Source organism: Nilaparvata lugens, chromosome 3 (genome assembly GCF_014356525.2).
Source record: "Nilaparvata lugens isolate BPH chromosome 3, ASM1435652v1, whole genome shotgun sequence".
In the NCBI taxonomy this organism is placed as follows: domain Eukaryota; kingdom Metazoa; phylum Arthropoda; class Insecta; order Hemiptera; family Delphacidae; genus Nilaparvata; species Nilaparvata lugens.
The window spans coordinates 85,245,115-85,266,022 of NC_052506.1; the positions used below are offsets into that span (position 1 = coordinate 85,245,115).

The following is a 20,908-nucleotide window of genomic DNA, read 5'->3' on the forward strand; positions in this document are numbered from 1 at the left end:
TCACTATGAATACATTCACATGTCCTATGAATGTGATTGGGATAGAACAACAGGGTTGGCCCAAAACTATTCTATTAACATGAATTAATTTTAGTTTCTCTGAGTTTATCTAATATTGGTAGGATATTTTGACTTTGAAAACGAATAAATTATCACATTATTATCCTTATGATGTGAGGATTGAGATCTTGCTCTTGGACCTTGGGAAAAATATGCCATATTTTCTCCAAGGTCAATAATGAGCTCGACCTCAGCTCTCATCTCCAATGAGCATCCATAATCAGCATAGTCATGGCTTACTTTAGATAATCTATAGTTGCATGGCTTACTTTCTATATAAATCTATCTATAGTAGGCTGTGATAGTAGGCTATGACTATAATACAAGTTACGAGTATTTGTTTGTTTTTTTTTCTAAAACATAAATAAAACCTGATTTTAAAATTATCATATGATTGACACATCTCCAATATGTAGAATAACATATGCAATTTAAAGATTAAAAATCTGGTGTGGCGCACTCACACAACTTTCCTTGCAGTTATGAAAATTGATCACCTGACGCTAGTGTTCCCGCGCATCTCAAGTCTACTATTCGAAGATTTGAGTCAGCTGGTAACTGGGCAATAACGCTGGAGAAACACGAGGTCTGCTATCTCTTCATAGTGAATCATTTAATAGAATCAATAATGTGCTCGACCTTTATTTTTTGCTAACAGTTTGCAATTGGATAGTCACATTTTCTCGAATTTCGAGCTTATTTTTAATTTTAGGTGAAAATGTTACAAGACATTAATTGTAGAGATTCTCATGCTCAATCTTTTCCACTTGGAATTTTATGTTTAAATTGAATCTGAAGCCTGATAATTGAGAATCTTAAATCAAACTTTGAATAGATGGGGCGGAGCTCCTGAAATTTTTACAGATATGGGACTTGTGGCAGTTGATATAGCTTATTTTAGGTATAAATTTGATTAAAATCGTTGGAGCCATTTTCGAGAAAATCGCGAAAACCCCTATTTTTGACAACATTTTCGCCATTTTTGCCGCAATCTTGAATCACATTTGATCGAAATTGTTCGTGTCGGATCCTTATAGTGTAAGGACCTTAAGTTCCAAGTTTAAAGTCATTCCGTTGATTGGGAGATGAAATATCGTGTACACAGACGCACATACACTCATACACACACACATACAGACCAATACCCAAAAACCACTTTTTTGGACTCTATACCCTATGGTAATAGGGCAAGGAAAGTAAAATTTACCAGTTTCACTAAGAGATGGTGCCATCATCACTCACCTCTCTCAAGGTCTATAAATAATTAGAACTTTATACGTATTTATAGACCTTAGCCTCTCCAATTTGCGTTTACTATAGTATAATCCAAACCATTCAAAAACAAATTCAATTACAGTATGACTACAGTGTTGAGTGGTCACTGAGTGGCCTTTCTAGAGGCTCTAGGCACAAATGTACATTAGTGAGGTCTGTCGGTCGGCTCTACAAGCGGCGTTTCCACGTATACGGCGGAAAATACCGTGTGAAATAACCGAATGCGATGTACGCTGTCCGAAGGGGGCGCATTAAGGGTGCGCAAGTTTACAACTGCTATGAAACTCGTATCGCACACGTTCCCCCTTTACTAGCAGTTTATTTTTATGCTCTCTTTGTCGTTGAAGCGCACACGCTACCTGCAGCCAGCTCCCTCCATGCTCAATCCCTCTCACCCATATCCCATAATATTTCTAAATACACCCTGTAACTGCCAACCTAGAAGTTGTTTGAAAAATTGCGCCTTATTCACACCCCAATGTGAAGGGATGTAGAGTCATTTATATAATCACACTCATAACAATTTCCCCAGAAGTATCATTCCAATGCTAATAGCACAAGGACTACCTTATTATTTTATAGTTTGTGTGAAATAAGTTGAGACTTGGCCCTCCATCCCAAGAAATTACAGGGTTGCCAAAATCGTGTGAAATTGCAACTTTCTCGAATTTCCAATTCAACGTCAGAATTGGATGTAGAATATCATCCCAGATATCCTAGTAGTGCTAGAAAAGTTTCAGGGTTGAAGGATCAAAAGGAAATTTAACTTTTATGATAAAATTGGAATCATCGCGAAGATTTGTTTTTCTTTTGAATATCACTTCTCTCAGAATCATGGGGCGTCGTAATGCGTAATAATTTTATATCAAATCAACGGGGAGAATGTCTCCTTTCTATTGGTGTCTGGATCATTCTTATCCGACCTATAGTTATTTTTTAATCAATGTTTATGTTCGTCAATGTTGTAACATATTAAATCTGGGTAGACAAAAAGCCCTAACAGAAACAGTAATAGGTCTGAAATAAAGTAACTGGCTAATATCGCCAAATAGATAATAACTAAGATTAGATAGCATCAGCTTATTCTGGCTAAATGGTACAAGAACCTAAAAAGGATTTGAAGGAAGTTTATTGCTCATAAATAGATTATTATATAAAATATTTGAAGATTGAGGTTATGTACATGTATTCACGGATCGGTGACCTAGAGATCGATCAAACCGAGGAACGTAGAATCTGACCAAAACCCCTTGGCAGAGCTTTATTGCAATCAGATGGTGTGCAATATGAAAAAACACCCGTCCACGTGGCTAATTATTAGGTAGCATGGAATTAATATTAATGTATAGAATATTAACTAGCATGCAAAGAGCATAAATAAAAAACCAAATAAAAATAATTTAATGTATTCAGGAAATAAGAGTTACCAGGCGCATGAATACCGAATAAAATTTGCATGCACCAATAGTAAAACGGCAGTTAATAGGCGGCAACTGTAGGCCAGTTCAAAAATATTTCTATATATTTATATAAATGTACTAGATTTTGTGTTAAAATTTGTGTAATCTATGTTATCGATATGGCTCGAATGCAAAGAAATTATTAATCATATAATCTAAGCAATATTTTGGTATTTTTTGTAAGATCTATTTGAACCTAAATGGCGGAGGACTAAGATATTTAAATTTTATGCTAATTTGAAAGTCGGAAAGAGGATCTGTAAAACTTGAGAAGGAAGAACCAGCACTCGCCAGCCAAATGCCACCATAAGAGGACCCCAAATATTTTAGAGCGTAGTACCTTACTAATGATTTTGTAAAAGTTAAAGTTAAAGTAAATTATTAAATTTCTTAAAAGACTTCGTGATGCTATTGTGAAGCAGAAGTCATTTTCATTTTGAATTAAATTTATAACCCCTTGGAGGAGACGATTCCGGCTACCATATTCCCGGACCACATGGAGTTGGATCGACATCGGCGGCTTACAAGAAGATTTTCGACACGTGAGTGATTAAATTTGAATTAGTGATGGGCGCCCTAGTGCTTCGAATTAATCTGATGATCAAAGCTAGCTCGCCGAAAGGGTTTTATTATAAATTGAGAAATTAATAAGAGTAATACTTGCGCAAGTAAAATTAGTATTAAAGGTATTTATTTGAAAGCAAAATATAGATCAATATTTTAGAAATTCTATTAAATCAAAGAAGTACGAAATCTAGGCTATTAAACATATGCATATAATATTTAATTTTTTGCAATACAATTTGCGATAATTTATTATAGTTCTAATTCACTAGATGAATGGCTCTACCCATTCCGTCAGGTGCCGAATCTTGCACCCTGAGATAAAAATATATATGCGATACAAATAAATCTACTAAATACTAGAGATTTTAATATATATATATATTTGGATTATTAGTGGCTAATTTATCAAGCTGATCTTAGAGCACACATTTTTTGATTGAATTATCCAAGTCGACAAGTATTAGCAAGCGCATATCGCAACTACATGCAACAGAATGCATATGATTTTAAGATAAAGGCACATGGTAATGATTCGTGCCATAAATCTAGAATATAAAGTTAGCCTGTGATATTTTTATTGATTTCAATTATTGTTCTATTTTTATATTATATTTTTTTTTATCGCTCTATATATTTTTTGCCTCGACTGATCTTTGCATTATTTATGTAATATATGTATGAAACTTTCATGGTGTGCAATTTATTTTTTATTCCTCAACTCTATAGTATAAGTATCATTTATATATATATTTATTATTTATTGAATTACAAGAGTTATTGGAGAAGCCCATATCTAGGCCTATCAAGATTTTTTAAGACTGAATACTATTAGAAAACCACGACCTAATTATATCAAATCTCATGCTTTACCGACTGATGCCAAGCAGGAGGCTAATCGTTATTTAAATATAAGAATAACGTGACACAAAGACATGTCGTACCAACGTGGGACTGATGATGAGAGCCAAGCTCATTGAATAATTATTTGAAATTAAGTCAATAACCATATTGAAAATTATAGATAACTTATACGAGTTGTGAGGAAAACTGGCGAAGGGAAATTTGTATTACTTTTTGGGGAAACAAGAGCTTTAAATAGAGAGAAATTATATGTTTTAAAGAAAATTTTATATTATTAGTACTGTGAAAAATTACATGTTTATAAAGAGAGATTATATTTTATAAGCCTAAACTGCTATTACTTTCTAGTCAAAAATATATTAGGTGTTTAAGCCGGTTGGAAAATAAGTCGCAGCCTGTAAACTAGCCAAGAATAAATCAACAAAACATTGGGGCGCTAGAGCATTGTAAAAAACTTAAGTATAAATACCTTGTTGTAAGAGTATCCAAACACTTTACACATCACTGTTCACTGTAAGTCCCGGTTTGTGTCTCTTTTTTAAGCATCTTCGCTTATCATTTTTGTCACTGTTTAATAAGCATTTATCATATTTGACATAATGAATCACACTCCCGCAAACTCTGAAGTTTCATATATGTACGGCGGTTGCACAGATCCCACTTTGTCGACTCCAAGCACATCAAACCCCACCACGGTAGATGCCAATACGCCACGAGAAAGGGAACCAGGAAGCGTCGGGTCGATAGTCTTCGATCCACCAGGTCTGCAACCTCTATCATCCACTCGAATCGACGCCGCTGACACACCATTGAATCAACGGATAGTAGAGATCAACTTTGAAGGGGGCGAGGAGCAGCCTGCCGAACCCGCATCTCCAGAGGCCGAGTCACATCTGAGCAAACAAAGTCTATTTTCAGTCACAGAGCTAGGTCCTTTTCAAAAGGTAATGATGGAACAAACTAGCAGTATGTTCAATATTATGCTACAAAACACAATGGACAAAATGATGCAGGAGATTAAAAAAGAGAATGTGGAAATGAAAGAGGCAAATAAGCAAACAATGGAACAGGGCATGAAAGAGACAGCGGGCGCTATAAAATCAGTAGAACGACGGTTGGATACTATTGAGGCTAAAGTAGAGAATCATAGGGAAGAATTAAAAGCAATGATAAATCTACAGAAAGAAAGTCAGGATAAAGTTACGGCAGGATTATCGGAAAGGTTGGATACGGTTACATGTGAGCTCAACGAAAGGATAGATAACCTAACCATACAAATCACTACACCCATTCAGGATATAACCAATAACATTAAGGCCGATTGCCATCAAGAAATCCACAAACAAATTACCGTTGCCAATCAAACATTAACAACTACAGTTGACAAAAATATTAACAGTATTAAAGAAATACAAAATAAACAGATTAATATGTCCACAAAAATGAACCAACTGCAAGGTAGCATCAATCAAAATACTGAAACCTGTAAAGCTTTAAACGGAACTCTACTAATTCAAAAATCCACTCTGACTCAATTAAATCAAGAAATAAACGCAAATAAAATCACACATAATAGTCAATGGCAGATATTCCAGGAAAAAATAATAGCATTGGAAAATCATATTCAACAACAACCTCAAGGGATTCAAACAGACAACCTCAACGTACATAGTATATTACAAGGACTAGGAAAATTTGATAATACTGATCGCCATTTGCAACCTCAACCATTCATTGATCAGATAAAATTAGTACAAACTCTTGCACCTACCTCTTGGAATTTTTGGCGTCTTCGTTTGACTAATTTATTGATTGGCGAACCCCTGATGTTCTTTCGGAGTAGAGCCCATGAATTTACATCATTGGATGAGTTTGTCGCTGTCTTCCTGGAACAGTATTGGAGCAGAAGTAAACAGTTGGACGTGCTAGCGGACATCATATCATGCGATTTCAACCCTAACTTAGACGGTGCATGTACCACTTTCGTCACTGCTCTACAGTTTAAAAATTCTCAATTGAGCGAGCCCATTAACGAATCGGCATTAGCAAGTATTATTTTAAAGAAGCTACCGTATCAAGTTAGAATGGCACTCGCCACACAACCCATTACTGATTGCAAGCAGCTGATAAATCATTTATATGGCATACAGTCTGTGATGGCAATATCAAACCACCGTTCAGACCAGAGATACGCACAAAATCAACATAACTCAAAATTTAATCAGTATACCAGCCAAAATTATGAATCAGTACCATATGATTGCTCACGACCTACTCCTCAATTTAAACGCTGCTATGATCATAATCAAAATAATGGGAATAATAGAAGCTTTCAAAATTGTCAAACAAACCATTATCCACAGCAAACCTACAAAAGAAATTATTATTGTAATTAAAGGAATTGTATTCTACTGCTTGCCACTGACGTCATGTTTACGTCACAAGCGTTCTACCAATGGCAAATTTTTATGCAAATTATTACATTGAGATTCTGAGTAGCAAGGTCTAGCCTAAAAACTTAGAGAAAAGAGCAGCACTTCCCTTTTGAAATCCTTACCGTGCAGATCTCTTTTTATAGTTACCAAGACCTATTTGTGAAAACTTCTTGTTCGATTTTAAATGTTCTATTTGTGAGCCGATATTTTAGGCCAATTTATTTGTTTTTCGTAAATTTCTGTTTTCATCAATCGATAAATTTAAAAGTTTAAAGTAAATTATCCCTTAATTAATTCGGTGAAGGAGATATTTAAATTAAAATTCCCCACGTGCTGAAACCGAAGCCTGGATTGCCGCCGATCAAACGATTTTTGATCTAAAGAAGAAAACCACGACTACCAAGGAATTTCACGTGAGTTATAAGTCATAAGGGGCCCCAATCTACGCTTCGAAAATATTTCAGTGCAGAAACATAAATTTTTTCTTCGTTAAATTATTGGCCACGCCGACAAGCGCTTTTAGCATTTAAGAGCCTAGAATTTATTCATATTTATTTATACGAACTTGTGGTTGATTAGCTATCCTCCGCTGCCTGAACCACGACCCGAGCATTTTTCTAAAAAATATTTTTTTATAATTCATTTTTCACTATTTTTTTCAAAATTGTTCAATTTTATCAATCGTAAAATTCTGTTGAATCACGCATGGTATCATGCAAGCACAAGAAAATTTTTAACTATTCTGTTAATGCCAAATTATTATCAACCTGTAAATCAAATTCTGAACCTGCACTGTATGATTGCATATTTTATTGTAATATATTTCAGTTTTGTTAATTCGCTTTCTGAGTTCGATTATTTCTTAAGCCTGTCAATTATTGTGTCTGATACGTTCTATATCATCAAGAACCGATCAAATACGATCATTGGAATAATTGAATCAAGCTGGATATTGGAACAGGTCTAAGTGGATGTAGCGAGTGGGGTCAGATCGAGATATTTATTCTTTGTCCTTACCTGCTCATATATCAGCTTTTATCTGTTACCTACCTCGACTTAGGAGCGAACACATCATTGTACAGCAGATGCAGCCATAGATCATATAAATTCCTACAATAGAGCTTAAAACCCGACAAGACTCTGTTCTCGAAATATATTCTGAACGATATTTGGCTCAAATACCGTATTTTAATCCTTCAGAACTTATTAGAGACGCAGTCCCGTAAATTATCTACATCGGAATTTTTGCTCGACCTGTATGATTTTGTATGCTCATTCTTCACAGGTAATAATTTTAAGGTATCCGTCTTCAGTGTTTAGCGATCGCTACACTACTTATTAAAAATTTCATCATTATACAATTTGTCATTAGAGGAATCAAGGGTGAGCGAGCGTTTAGGCCTCCCGCGATTCCGACAATTGTATTGAGTCTTGTAGTGAGTCAATCAGTCTGGTGTTCACTCAGCGTCCTCACACGCCATTGCAAAATTTATAGCCGCTACACCATTGACTCAGTACAAGATTCACTCTACATGTGTGAAGCCATCAAATACCGCTCCACATGATTTTCCGGCCCAACGTGAGGCATTTAAATACAGCATTACATCACCCTACGTGTATTGTCCTATCCTTGGAGGTGAGAGTGACTCCCCCAGGAAGAGCACTACACTACCAATGTTATTACATCAGTTTCATTTGTATCGTAAATAAATAAATAAGGTTGGTGTTCTTAGGATCATTTCACAATTCATTTCACTGGATCATTGTTCACAGGAACCCTTAAAGCTTCAAGTACATTAAGTTCAAGTGAACATCAGTCTGGATAAACACTGCATATTGGGTTGTGAGCAGTCAAAGTAATAGAAGATAACTAGGATTTTGTCATAAATATGGAAAAAACAACTAACTTTCTCCTAGATAAATGACCAATGAACTCGAGACCTTTTCCTCTTGGAATGTTTCTGTTATACTGTTCCACTTGGAATTATCGATCATAAATATGACCTTTGATCACGTCAATGTTATCAATCAATCAATAGTTTATATGTTTATAATTATATAAATACAATTGACAATTAACAAAATAAGTTAAAAGTTAAATAGTATTAATATTGAATACGGAAGGTCCCTGAAAAGGTTGAAAACTCGAGCGGAGGGGCCGAGTGTTACTAAAACATAATTATTTCTAAAATGAAAAAAATGGTGGATTCCTATAAACATCTCAGTTTGAAGAAATTCACAAAGAAGGAAAGTAGAAACATACATATGAAAATGTTACACAGATGAACATTCATGCATTCAATGGAGCTTGATTATTGAATAATTGTAAGTTTTCACAAAACTTACTGTAAATATATCTATTTTAATGCAAATAATCTATATCTATTATGCAAATATATCTATTATCGTTTTATTATTATTTTTTAAGGAGGTCAAGGCTCTGAATGAGCTGTAGCACCAAGGAGTAAGTATCTATTATCAAATTATCAGTATCTATTATGCTCAAATGCGATAGGAATCTGATGTAACTTTTCAACCTTGGGGATATTTCATCTATGACCAGCTGAATAAAGATAGAAATTATAGAAAACAGGATTGGATTCGAATCGTATAATTATGAAAATATAGAATATAGTATATTTTATTATTACTGAAAGTATGAAATGCATGTAATAATAACAGTTATTTTCAATTATTGTTATTATTACAACAATAACAGTACAATAATAACAGTTTTTATGAATAACTGTTATCATTACATGCATTTCATACTTCCAGTACGAATAAAATATACTAGATTTTATATTTTCATAATTATACGATTCGAATCCAATCTTGTTTTCTATTATTTCTCTCTTTATTCAGCTGGTCATAGATGAAATATCCTCAAGGTTGAAAAGTTACATCAGATTCCCACCGCATTAGAGCATTGATGAGCACGATAGATTATTTGCAGTAAATATTGTAAAAACTTCGCATTATAATTATTCAAGAATCAAGCTCCATTGAATGTATGAATGTTCATCTGTATAACATTTATTCATTTATTTAATCATTCAGAATTACACAACTTACGAATAAAATATAGTAGATTTTATATTTTCATATATTATACGATTCGAATCCAATCTTGTTTTCCATTATTTCTCTCACACTGAAAATTTTGCTGAAAATGGCTTATCATATTCTTGGTCTGAGTCATTGATAGAGTACTCCTAAGCCTTTCATACAGCACACCCATTGAACCAAAATAATTGAAACATTTCAAATGCACTACTCTATCAAAACTAATTAAACGATACAATAGGCCTAGCAATTAATATCCGACGTTACAAATCACAACAGCAGTGAAATTAACTACGAGTTTGATGTTGATATAATTATAACTAGTCCAACGCAGAGCCGCGTTAAAACACCACTCCAATTAACACTAACACACCGTGAATCACTCCATTGTCGGGCTGTGAGTGGCCGTATTATGAACTGCTTGACAAAAGTGAACCAGGGTAGCTCAGTGGACAGTGTGGAGCCAGGCTGACTGACTCTCTGGACAGAGGACCGATGTGTTTTGCATTAAAAGGGATGCGGAGATGTTAGATGACAATGGCGAGTCCCCCACAGAGGGAGCCGGCTTGGTCAGAACGGTTTTGCTTCACAAGCGACGTCTCATGCATTAGCTACTTACCACTCAGAGAGCGGCCGGTGTTTCATTGCAACCCAATTTGATTAACAAGTTTATAATAATTATTAGCCTATAAGCGTTGGGCGGACCACAGAGTGATTCATGACATAAAGGAGTTTCAGTTGTGTTTTCGAATCGCTGATACTGTCTAATGGTTTAGAGCGCCAACACATGTATCATATATGAACGGATTTGCGATGGAGAGATGGTTGATTTTAGAGAGGAGGATGGAGGATTTGAGAAAGAGATGGTTGATTTGAAAGAGAAGGATGGAGGATTTGAGGGAGAGATAGTTGATTTGAGAGAGAAGGATGGCGGATTTGAGGGGGAGATAGTTGATTTGAGAGAGAAGGATGGAGGATTTGAGAAAGAGATGGTTGATTTGCGAGAGAAGGATGGAGGATTTGAGAAAGAGAAGGATGGAGGATTTGAGGGAGACAGATAGATAGATAGATAGATGAATGTCTTTTATTTGAACTTTATAACAATACAAAAAGTGATTTGGGCGAAGTTGAGGCAATAAGAGACCCCTCTTTCACTCAAGCACAGAAGGAGGATTTGAGAGAGATAGTGAATAGAGAGAGAAAAAAGAGAGCGAGAGTGTGAGAGAAAGAATTGAATTGAATTGAATTGAATCGCTGGCTTTATTAAAAACAGACAGACGGAGGATTTAAAAGATAATATCTTTATATATTAAAGATAACTATAACTATATTATAGTTCATTTTAGTGCCGTTTGCATAGTGTTAGTTTAAACGTATTTCAGTTAAAACTGGATAATCCATATAATGTCTCGTTTTTTATGCTGTGTTTCATTTTGAGACTAAACAATCAGCTGATTCAATCAATTTCAAGCTTACACTGTGCAAACAGCCCTAAGGCTAGGGGCACACCAGTTAGTCAAAACAAGACAAGACATGATCAGACACGTTTAGTCACAATGCCCCACATAGTTGCTTATGAAGACATGTCTAATTTCAATGACTAATTAGTGTGAGTTGTGTCACAAGCAGCTATTTGAAGTATTGTGACTAAACGTGTCTGATCATGTCTTGTCTTGTCTTCACTAACTGGTGTGCGCCTAGTCTAAGAGGGGTATACGATATGGGAGACACTCAATAAATAAATACCAAGGTACATTGTATTCAAGGTACATTGATAAATACTGAGTGAAGAGAAAAAGTCTGATTTTGCAACTGGATAATAAATTTATGATAGGAAAGCTATTTTGTTGGACTAGTATATATTTAAAAAAAGTGAGACGGAGAGAGAACGATTGAGAAAGAGTGTACAGAGTGTAATTCTGAGCAATATAACCAACATAGATTCTTGATGTAATATGAAATAAATGAGCGATTGAAGATTATAATATCCAAAATACTGAGAGTGAGACACTGTTAGAGAGAGAGGGAATGCAAGAACCAGATACTAAGGAGTGCGATACCTCTCTTCATAATACTCCTCTCCACTTTTGTATCGACATTCACAATCGTATTGATTTACAAAGATCTTCTCTAGATTGTGAGTTTTGTAAATATTATTGTCTCTGAAATTTCCTATCGATTTTCCCCATCAGATTCACAAAAACCGTCTCTAGATTGAGGACTACTGTAAGGCTAGCTACACTCACATCGATTTTGTACGGTATTTTACAGTCCTTATAAATTCTATTGGATTAAACAGATGACGTTTGTCAAGTTCCTTTTAATCTGATAGAATTCATAAGGACGGCAAAATATCGTATGAACAAAAATCTATGTGTGTGCAGGGCCTAAAGAGAATCGATAGTGAAAGTCGATCTTCACTTTTTGTGTAGTTGAGAAGTTGATATTGTGGTAATTATTCATATTGAATGAAAAAGACTAAGAAATTGTCAATTTTAGTTTATCAGAGATTGACAATGGTGTAATAACCGAAACCGGTATTTCTAATTATCAATGAATCATTAGTTTTTTGACAATTTCTTAGTCTTTTTCATTCAATATGAAAGTCGATTCTGGACTATCGAGAGTATAATGATAATGATGGAGATAGGTGTAGTAGTTTATGATGAGAGAGACAGTAGTCGACTTCATAGGGAACAGAGATGGTGTGATGGTCGACATGAGAGAGCAATATCGAAGGGCGGAGAGGGAATTGGACGGATATCATTTTAAGGGCGAAACCGTGTTATGCCAACGTACCATATATATACCAGTTGGTATGGTGTGAGAGAGGGAAGCCTTAACGCATTTGGCAAGATGGTGTTTGTAGAGCTTGCATGCAAGTGCATGTGAGTAGGGGTGGTGGGGGGAGGTGGAGGGGGATACAAATATACCAAACCACGTTCATCGATCGTAGTAATGGAGGATGTATGTATTCGGGCCGCCAATAGATTAGGTGTGATAGTTGTTCATTGAGACTTGGCTCAGACCAGCGTTGTACTCTGCCAGAAGACAGACCCCAAACAGCGCGGTTGCAAACAATCCCCAATTCAAAACCACCCCCTCAACAGACCCCTAAACCCCCAACGGTACAGATCCACTCATATTATTATGATGAACAACAAAGAGTAACTTGGACGCTCGAACCACTGATTTAAATAAGCAAAGTCGTTCGACACATTCAGCGGCGTACTGAACAGTGATACTATTAGCAGAAAACTAGCTAACATGATAGCAGAACATAGATCATCATGTTCTCATCAAAGTAACGTTATGACTGATTCAATTTCGAACACCGAGTTATATCAGTTTCAATTTCGAATATCGATAAGTTCAAAATAAACCTATTGAAATGTGAGGATACGATGGACAAGCAAATCCTTTCTATTCAGATGGAAAACCAGATAATTTAGAATATCGAGAAGTTCAAAATAAACCTATTGCAATGTGAGGATACGATAGACAAGCAAATCCTTTCTATTCAGATAGAAAGCCAGATCAATCATCTAATTGATCAAGTCGTGACGACAGTCTATAACCTTGGAAACAAATTCTTAAATTGATTACAAGTACAACTTGCTACATATGATATGATAGTCGTACAGAAGGATAGTCGTATCATGAAAGTTCATTCATAGACAATAGACCATGAGTTTCTTGAAAAAAACCATGATGACCATTATTCATAAGCTATGTAACTTCATATATATTTGTTTGCCTGACTTGTTACATTACTAAGGATTTGTATAATTGCCGCATTCATGTACATTTTATGTATGTATATCAGAATAAAGATGATTGATTGATTGAATACATACAAAATAGTATGGGCATTCTCCCAAAACTGCTTTAAATCATGATTCAAAATAGTCAGTCTAGAGGCTATTTAGAGTTGATGATTTGATTCACACACTATAATGTCAAGTCCAAAAGAATGTATCAACTGAGATTTCACCTGTGAAAACTTTTTATAGTGCAATTATTTATATGCTGGTAGGTAGTATTTGTTAACATCTAGTTTTATTGATAAATGAGTTGTCACTTATTTACTTATTCTCAGTACAAGTGTTTTCTAATATAGTCAATATATTAAAACAAAAGAATCAATAATTGTATTGTCACTTTCATCCCCATAGGTGTAATATTCTCAGGTGTATTCTAATTGAAGCTATCGATAGCACAAAAATTCAACACTAAGTATTCAACTTGAAGTGGGAAACTTATGCAGAAAAGGGTGGAAGATTTGGAGTACTTTTTGAACATGAATTGAATCACTCTCAATTATGTCAAGAATAATAATTGTATAATATCTAACTCGATTTGATGAAATTCTAATAATATAATAGCGTTTTAAAACTTCTTCTATTTTTTCCTTCTATTAAAAGTCTTAAAATTTCTCTTATTCCTTCATTCTATCATATTATTTTAAAAGTCTATTGAACATTTTCTTGAAATCTATTATTCCTGTTGAACTTTTCAATAAAAGTATATTAAACCTTTTCCATGATTTGATGAAATTCTAATAATATAATAGCGTTTTTGAAACTTCTTCTATTCTTCCCTTCTATTAAAAGTCTTAAAATTTCTCTTATTCCTTCATTCTATCATATTATTTTAAAAGTCTATTGAACATTTTCTTGAAATCTATTATTTCTATTGAACTTTTCAATAAACGTCTATTAAACCTTTTCTATCTTAAAGTCTAATAAATCGATAATGAAACTTGAAAATCCTTTCAAATGAAAAACGCTACGATTGTCGACCCAATTGCCACGCTTTTAAACTCATCTCAAGTTCCGCAGAGTTGCTACAGAAATGGGATGCAAATACTTGAATAAACTTTGCAATAAGATTCCGGAAACATTGCAAGCTGTTCGATACATCGAATGCATCCAGTTGTGCGAATTTTCCCACTATTTCTTCGGGAAAGAAGCCATTCAAAGGATGTTCGTCGTAAAACAGATTAGGCTACAACTCGTGTAGTAGTAGTAGTAAATTTCGCTCAGAGCTTCCAGCAAATCTGCTTAGCCACCTTGCACACGTGAGGTCGCCCGATTCAATTCCCTTCTCGCATTCTTGTCTGTTTGGATTGGATTCGTGGGATAAGTGGGAAGATGCTGTACGAGAGAAGGAACACGTGGGGAAGAGACGAAAAGGGAGAAGACGAACTGAAAGAGGGAAAGAGCGGACGACGAAAAAGAAGACACAAAATGTAAATAACTATGGGGGAAACTTAAGCTAGTGTGCGCATCCATTACATGTCTTCGCTGTATGTATTCTAGTTCTCCCTAGAGAATATAATAAAACACGAGGCTTTGCGTTGAACGCTACGGAAAGATATCTCAACGGCAGCGATACATTATAACGTATTATCAATTTTCGAATTCATTGTAGCATATTTCCTAGGTTGGAAAGCCTAGTATCTTTATTCTTTATTGATTCATACAATAAAAGCATCATCAAAATGATAGGGAGAGAAGAAATGTATGGGACGTTATGGAGTGGTGTTGATAATCCCTTCCAATGGAATAATACTAGATACTTATTTACAAAGATTTCAAGATAAGTTTCGAAGTTTATTCCATTTATTTATTTATTTAGCGTATGGCAGATACACGATACACGACAGATATACAGCTCATGAGTCTCGAATTTCTACATATACACTATATTTTTTCAATTTCTTCAAGATGTTGTGTAGTTTTTGGTCAGGAGAACATTAGTTTGTCTGACCGCCATTATATGCTAGTCCATTTAGCGTTACCCAATGTGCACCATGCAGGCACAAAACTATAAAAAACTGATTGCTGGAACAATTTTGAACTTTATTCCATAAGCCCCCAAAAAAAGTACATTCAATTCATGAGAATAAGATTTCCTGTGAATTTCGAAGAATAACGGATTGAGAAGAAAAAACTTTGATTCTAGCTTCTTAGTTGAATTAAACTTGAAGTAGGAACCTGTTTTGAAAATAATCATGCTATGTTATACAAGTAATTTCTCAAAAAAATGTCCAATATTGATTCATAAAACTCTAGGGATCCAAACAGAAGTGTCAGGTCGATATGTAGATTTCAGCTCGCTATCTACCTTCTATATCTATATGTATTACATTTATATCAATGACCCCGAATGTTTCTGTCATTACACATCTCTTTAGTGGAATCACTCTTCATCGTGACTTCTTGGCTTTACTCGCACCTAAAGGATACTCAATTCTTTAGGGATTCAATAGATTATCATCTAATGGTTATAATTCTAGTAAATTATTTAATGATTATTTCAATTTTAGAATAATGTAATGTAATAGATATAGTATACTGTTGTGAGTCGGAACAGGCACGAGCCTAAGGTGGGCCATCCACTATAGAACCGTTTTCGTCCGAACTAGCATTGGCCGAAAACTACCGAACGATCCCCCAACAAATAAAGGAATAGATGCTCGTCCATTGCAACAGGTTCATACGGCCGTGCACGGCCGTCTCCGGCCGATCAATTTTTCGATCCGAATTGAATGGGATTTTCCGGCTCTGTCCGACCGAACTGAGACAATAAAGTGTTCCTAACCTGAAATTGTTTATAATTATTATTTAACGAAAATCCTAAATAAATGCTGCAAATCACCCCGAAGACCTCTGCTACTGCAGACATTGACAACAGGGTTAACAGCTAGATGGAAATTTTCTAGCTGTTAACCCTGTTGTCAATATCTGCAGTAGCAGAGGTCTTCGGGGTGATTTGCAGCATTTATTTAGGATTTTCGTTGAATAATAATTATATATTAATTAGAATTTGAATAAATGCATTATCCATTTAATTCCATCTAAAATTGTTTCACAGTCTTGATTGTTTTTGTTTTTTGAAGTTGTTCTGTTCCATAAAGTTGTAACTATGGACAATGAAAAGTTGATAAGTTTGGTTCAAAAGCATGTTCTATTGTGTGATATGAGTGAAAAAAAGATATCATCGTCGTGATGCTCAAAGCAATCTGAGAAAAAAGATTGCTTAATAATAAATAACTAGTTTAGTGGATATTTGTTGAAGGTAAGATTATTGTAATGAATAACTAATTTAGTGGATATTTGTTTATTGAATTTTCAAAATTTAGATATAAACATTGTTTATGAAAAAAATTGGTTGCTATGATAGTAGTTACTTTAATAATTGGCAACTGGACTGACGTAAACTGTTCCAATAGACGACCACATTCGGCCGAATTAACGGCCGGCAGATTAGTCCGATCCAGGATTTGTTGAATACGGTTCCAGCAGACGGTTACCCTAGACCCTGAATGAAATAAGAAGAAGATCATCTAATTGATCATCAATCAAATGGGGGTGAAAAACATTGATATTGCTTGGAAACGGCAAGATAGTATCTGAATACTTCAATCAACTAATGAGAATTCACCCTTGTTTCTACCAGTCGAAATTATTGGATATCTTTCAAGTACACAATTCTAGTAGAATCGCTAGAATCGCCAATTAGATGTGAAAAACATTGATATTGCTTGGAAAAGGCAAGATAGTATCTGAATAATTCAATCAACTAATGAGAATTCACCTTAGTCGAAATTATTGGATATCTTTCAAGTACACAATCCCAGTAGAATCGCTGATCCTGATGACAACGTTTTCAGGAAACATATTACTGAGTACTTGCTGACGAAAGCTGCAGGGGTGTGAAGCGGTGGTGGGGGGAGAGAGACACTCAAAGCCAGCGTAGACACAGTGTCGCGTCAAGTGGTCATTAAGTTACAATAGGAGACTGCTGACTTCACTAATGAATGAAACATACTCACCTGTGACCTTTTTACACATACAGGGGCCAAACACGCGCACGTTTACACACTCACACACGTGGCCAGAGTACGTTACTATCAATACATTGAATTAATTAAATTTCTTCAGAGCTCGTCCTCTGAAGCTCTACTCACGATGAATAATTGAAAACAAACATTCCCCGGCGCGATCAATGCAACTACGAGAGTACAGAGAGGAACATCTATTTTCAAAATAAGTTATTTTTAAAAAAAGGTGGAGCAGTGTGGATTTAACCTCATTCAGTTGAAGAGGTCACGTCGGTATTTCCAACCAAACCCACGAGTTCTATGGAACTATAAATATTTTATGATTTAAACTCTGCTTTGTTGAATGCTTTTTACTGAATGAATAATGAGAGTTTATGTTTCATGTTTTCCTTCGATAATAAGGCCCACTCCTTCTCCAGAGAAGTGATTTACCATTTTTGAGGGGATAGTCCATCAGTTTACCACACAAATCTGCTGCCTCTGCTTTTTTTGAACATTATTTGCTCCGATTAAAATGTTCTCAATTATTTATGAAACAGCATAAATTATTATATAGGCTAGTACCCTTTTTTATGTTAATAAAATGATAGATTGGAATACAAATAATTACAAATTGTTCTATTAATTTCAAAAAAGGGTAGGCTACTATATAGGCTACAAACCAGGGGTGCCCATCCCCCCAATGGTCCATGTCGCGAAATTCCCCCACCCCAAAATTCTCAAAATTTGGTATTCATTTAGGTTCTTGAAAACTGTATATTGAAAAATCCCCCCACATTTTCCCTAGTTTTTTCCAAAAATCCACCCCAAAATTCAGCCTCATGTCGCAACTTGCGACATCAAAATATGCTGTCGGCACCCCTGCTACAAAGGGTAGGCAAATAATTCTATTTTATATATAGAAATAAGTAACCCTGAATTCATACATTTTAAGAAGATATGGTTTTAAATTATTTTTGATAGTGACTTTCTATATAGAAACAAAAAAAAAAACAGAGTCAGATCTTATAAATTTGACATTCTATAGAGCTATAGTTTACTACATATATTAATGCTAGTGTTAGAATTACTACAGTAGTGTTGGATTGTACTTGACATAACTATAACAGGAGCACCACATATTTTTTGAGAAGATTCCGAATGAGTGTATGAGTTTTATGTGCATAATAGACTTTGCAACTTCAACTTTAGTCAGTAAGAACATAACCTATTTTTTCGGACATTTTATTATTTATCAAAATTTGGGAACAGAATAGTTTTGGGCTATGCCTGTTGTTCTATCCCGATCATATTCAGATGATTTGTAATTGTATCAAACATAAGTAAATAAATAATGAAATACTCCAATGAATGGTAGCCTACTGAAATGGAGCCCAAGTACTAGGTAATTCGAAATGATAGTACAGTAAGAAAAATCTACAGAGTTCTCCGTAGAATTCCAAATATTTTATAAGAAAGTAGGTCAACTTGTCTGCATAATAGATCGTGAAATACAGGACGTACCTACGTCTTGTTTGACTAGGAGAATTTATTTGCAATTCGTTAAATTTTTCTGTTTTCCGATCGTGAACCAAGCACAGACAGAAAGGTGCGCATGCGCAGTGCGAGTTTCATATTGTCTTGGTGTGGTTTACACTCGCCCAAGTCATTATAACTTTTCACCACTCGTGAATCACTACTTCCGTCGGCATTTCACCATGCAAACTTTGCTTATTACGCGTTCACTTCCTTATCGAATCTGCTGCAAGTAAGTTATTTCGACCGTACGGTACTTATCACGATTGAATGCTACTCTACTCTAGTAGCAGAAGAAACAAGGGGCAAGAGATCTCAGGTTGTAAAAATCTATTGTTTTTTAAAGACCAAGTGCCGGTTGCACAATAGCCGGTTGAATTTTTATCGTGATCAATTCCACGAGAAGCGATCAGAAAAGCCGTCTTATAAAAAAAGGCCTTCTCTCATTGGTTCTCGTGAAATTAATCACGGTTAAAATTTAACCGACCTTTGTGCAACCGGGCCTTATTTTTACAGTTTTATAGACTTATTTTTGGGTTTGAATTGTTTGTCTTAGTAAATGAAACTGAAAACTCCTATCATCATCATTTTCACTTCAGTGATTAGGTTTATCAATTAACCCGTTCCGGTACCCATCTCTTTCTTGGCCTCTCTACATCTCTTCTTCCTGTAGGTCTAAGTTATAGTTTTGGACTTAAAGGGGTATTCTCCCAGGTGGCATTCAATCCAAATGACTGCACCAGATGCGTTTATTTTGAATAATTCTTTCATGCAAAGGAGCAACCGATAAAACCTGTCTTATATCAGTATTTCTGATTCTATCAACTCTAGTGCAGCCAAATACACTGCTTAGAAACCTCATTTCTGCAACTTGAATTCGACTGTCCATTCTACGTACATAGTACGTACTCTAAGTTCATGCTCCTATTCTAAGAACATAAAAAATTCCCTGTACTATGTTCATGGAAATAACTCCTTATATCTACTTCATGAGACATAAATCATACTCCTATTTTAAGAACATAAAAAATTCCAGGTACTATGTTCATGGAAATAACTCCTTATATCCACTTCATGAGACATAAATCATACTCCTATTCTAAGAACATAAACAATTCCAGGTACTATGTTCATGGAAATAACTCTATCTACTTCATAAGACATAAATCACAAGTCGTAAATAGTTAGTCATTCTCATAAGTAATAAGAACAGAGATAGACGTATGAGGATTCTCATTGAAAAGCGTTCTTTATTGGCTTTTCAGCCACCGACCCCTTTCATTGCTCAAATTGATGTATAAAATAGGAGTTGCCCTTACAGTGTAAATAGGACAATATCTTGCACTCAAGCAGGCTGAGATACACAGTACTCGAGGAGAAAACTTTGGCGAAAGAGTGGGCATTTTTCAAAGGACTCTCTTTTTCCATTGAGAAGAGGCCAATTTTTCCATCGTCGTTCATGTCCAATAGCAATAAAGCTCATACCAATTGAAACGCTGGGACGGAAATAAAATTCCAAACCACAGAAGAATAAGAGCCGGGAGAGGGGAGGGGGTGCCCAGGTTCTGAAACACACATTACAGTCGGGGGTAAAGTAGAGAACGAACAAAAAGAAAGAAGGCTATCGCTTACCTATAGCTGAATGGCGTGGGTTTTCCAGTCCTACAAACTTTATCCTGGAAAAGAAAGACAATATTTCAGTGGAGCACGCACGGATTGAAATGTTATACTGATAAACGATCAGTAAAAAGTCACAAGAGCTGAACAAAAAATAGAAAGAGAACTTTATCATGTTCTGAAGACGAGTAATTCATCTCGTC

General features: G+C 35.2%; 1 protein-coding gene across 2 annotated transcripts in view; it reads right to left on the reverse strand.

Annotated features, from left to right (window-relative positions):
* Positions 1 to 20,908, reverse strand: part of LOC111044184 (irregular chiasm C-roughest protein) — a 635,676-nt gene that overhangs the window by 177,092 nt on the left and 437,676 nt on the right. The window contains exon 4 of one of the 2 annotated variants that reach the window (XM_039424893.1): positions 20,721 to 20,764. The exons of the other annotated variant lie outside the window; for it this stretch is intronic. The gene's annotated coding sequence lies outside the window, so the exon portion shown is untranslated. The remainder of the gene's footprint in view (positions 1 to 20,720; positions 20,765 to 20,908) is intronic. 2 annotated transcript variants of the gene reach the window in all.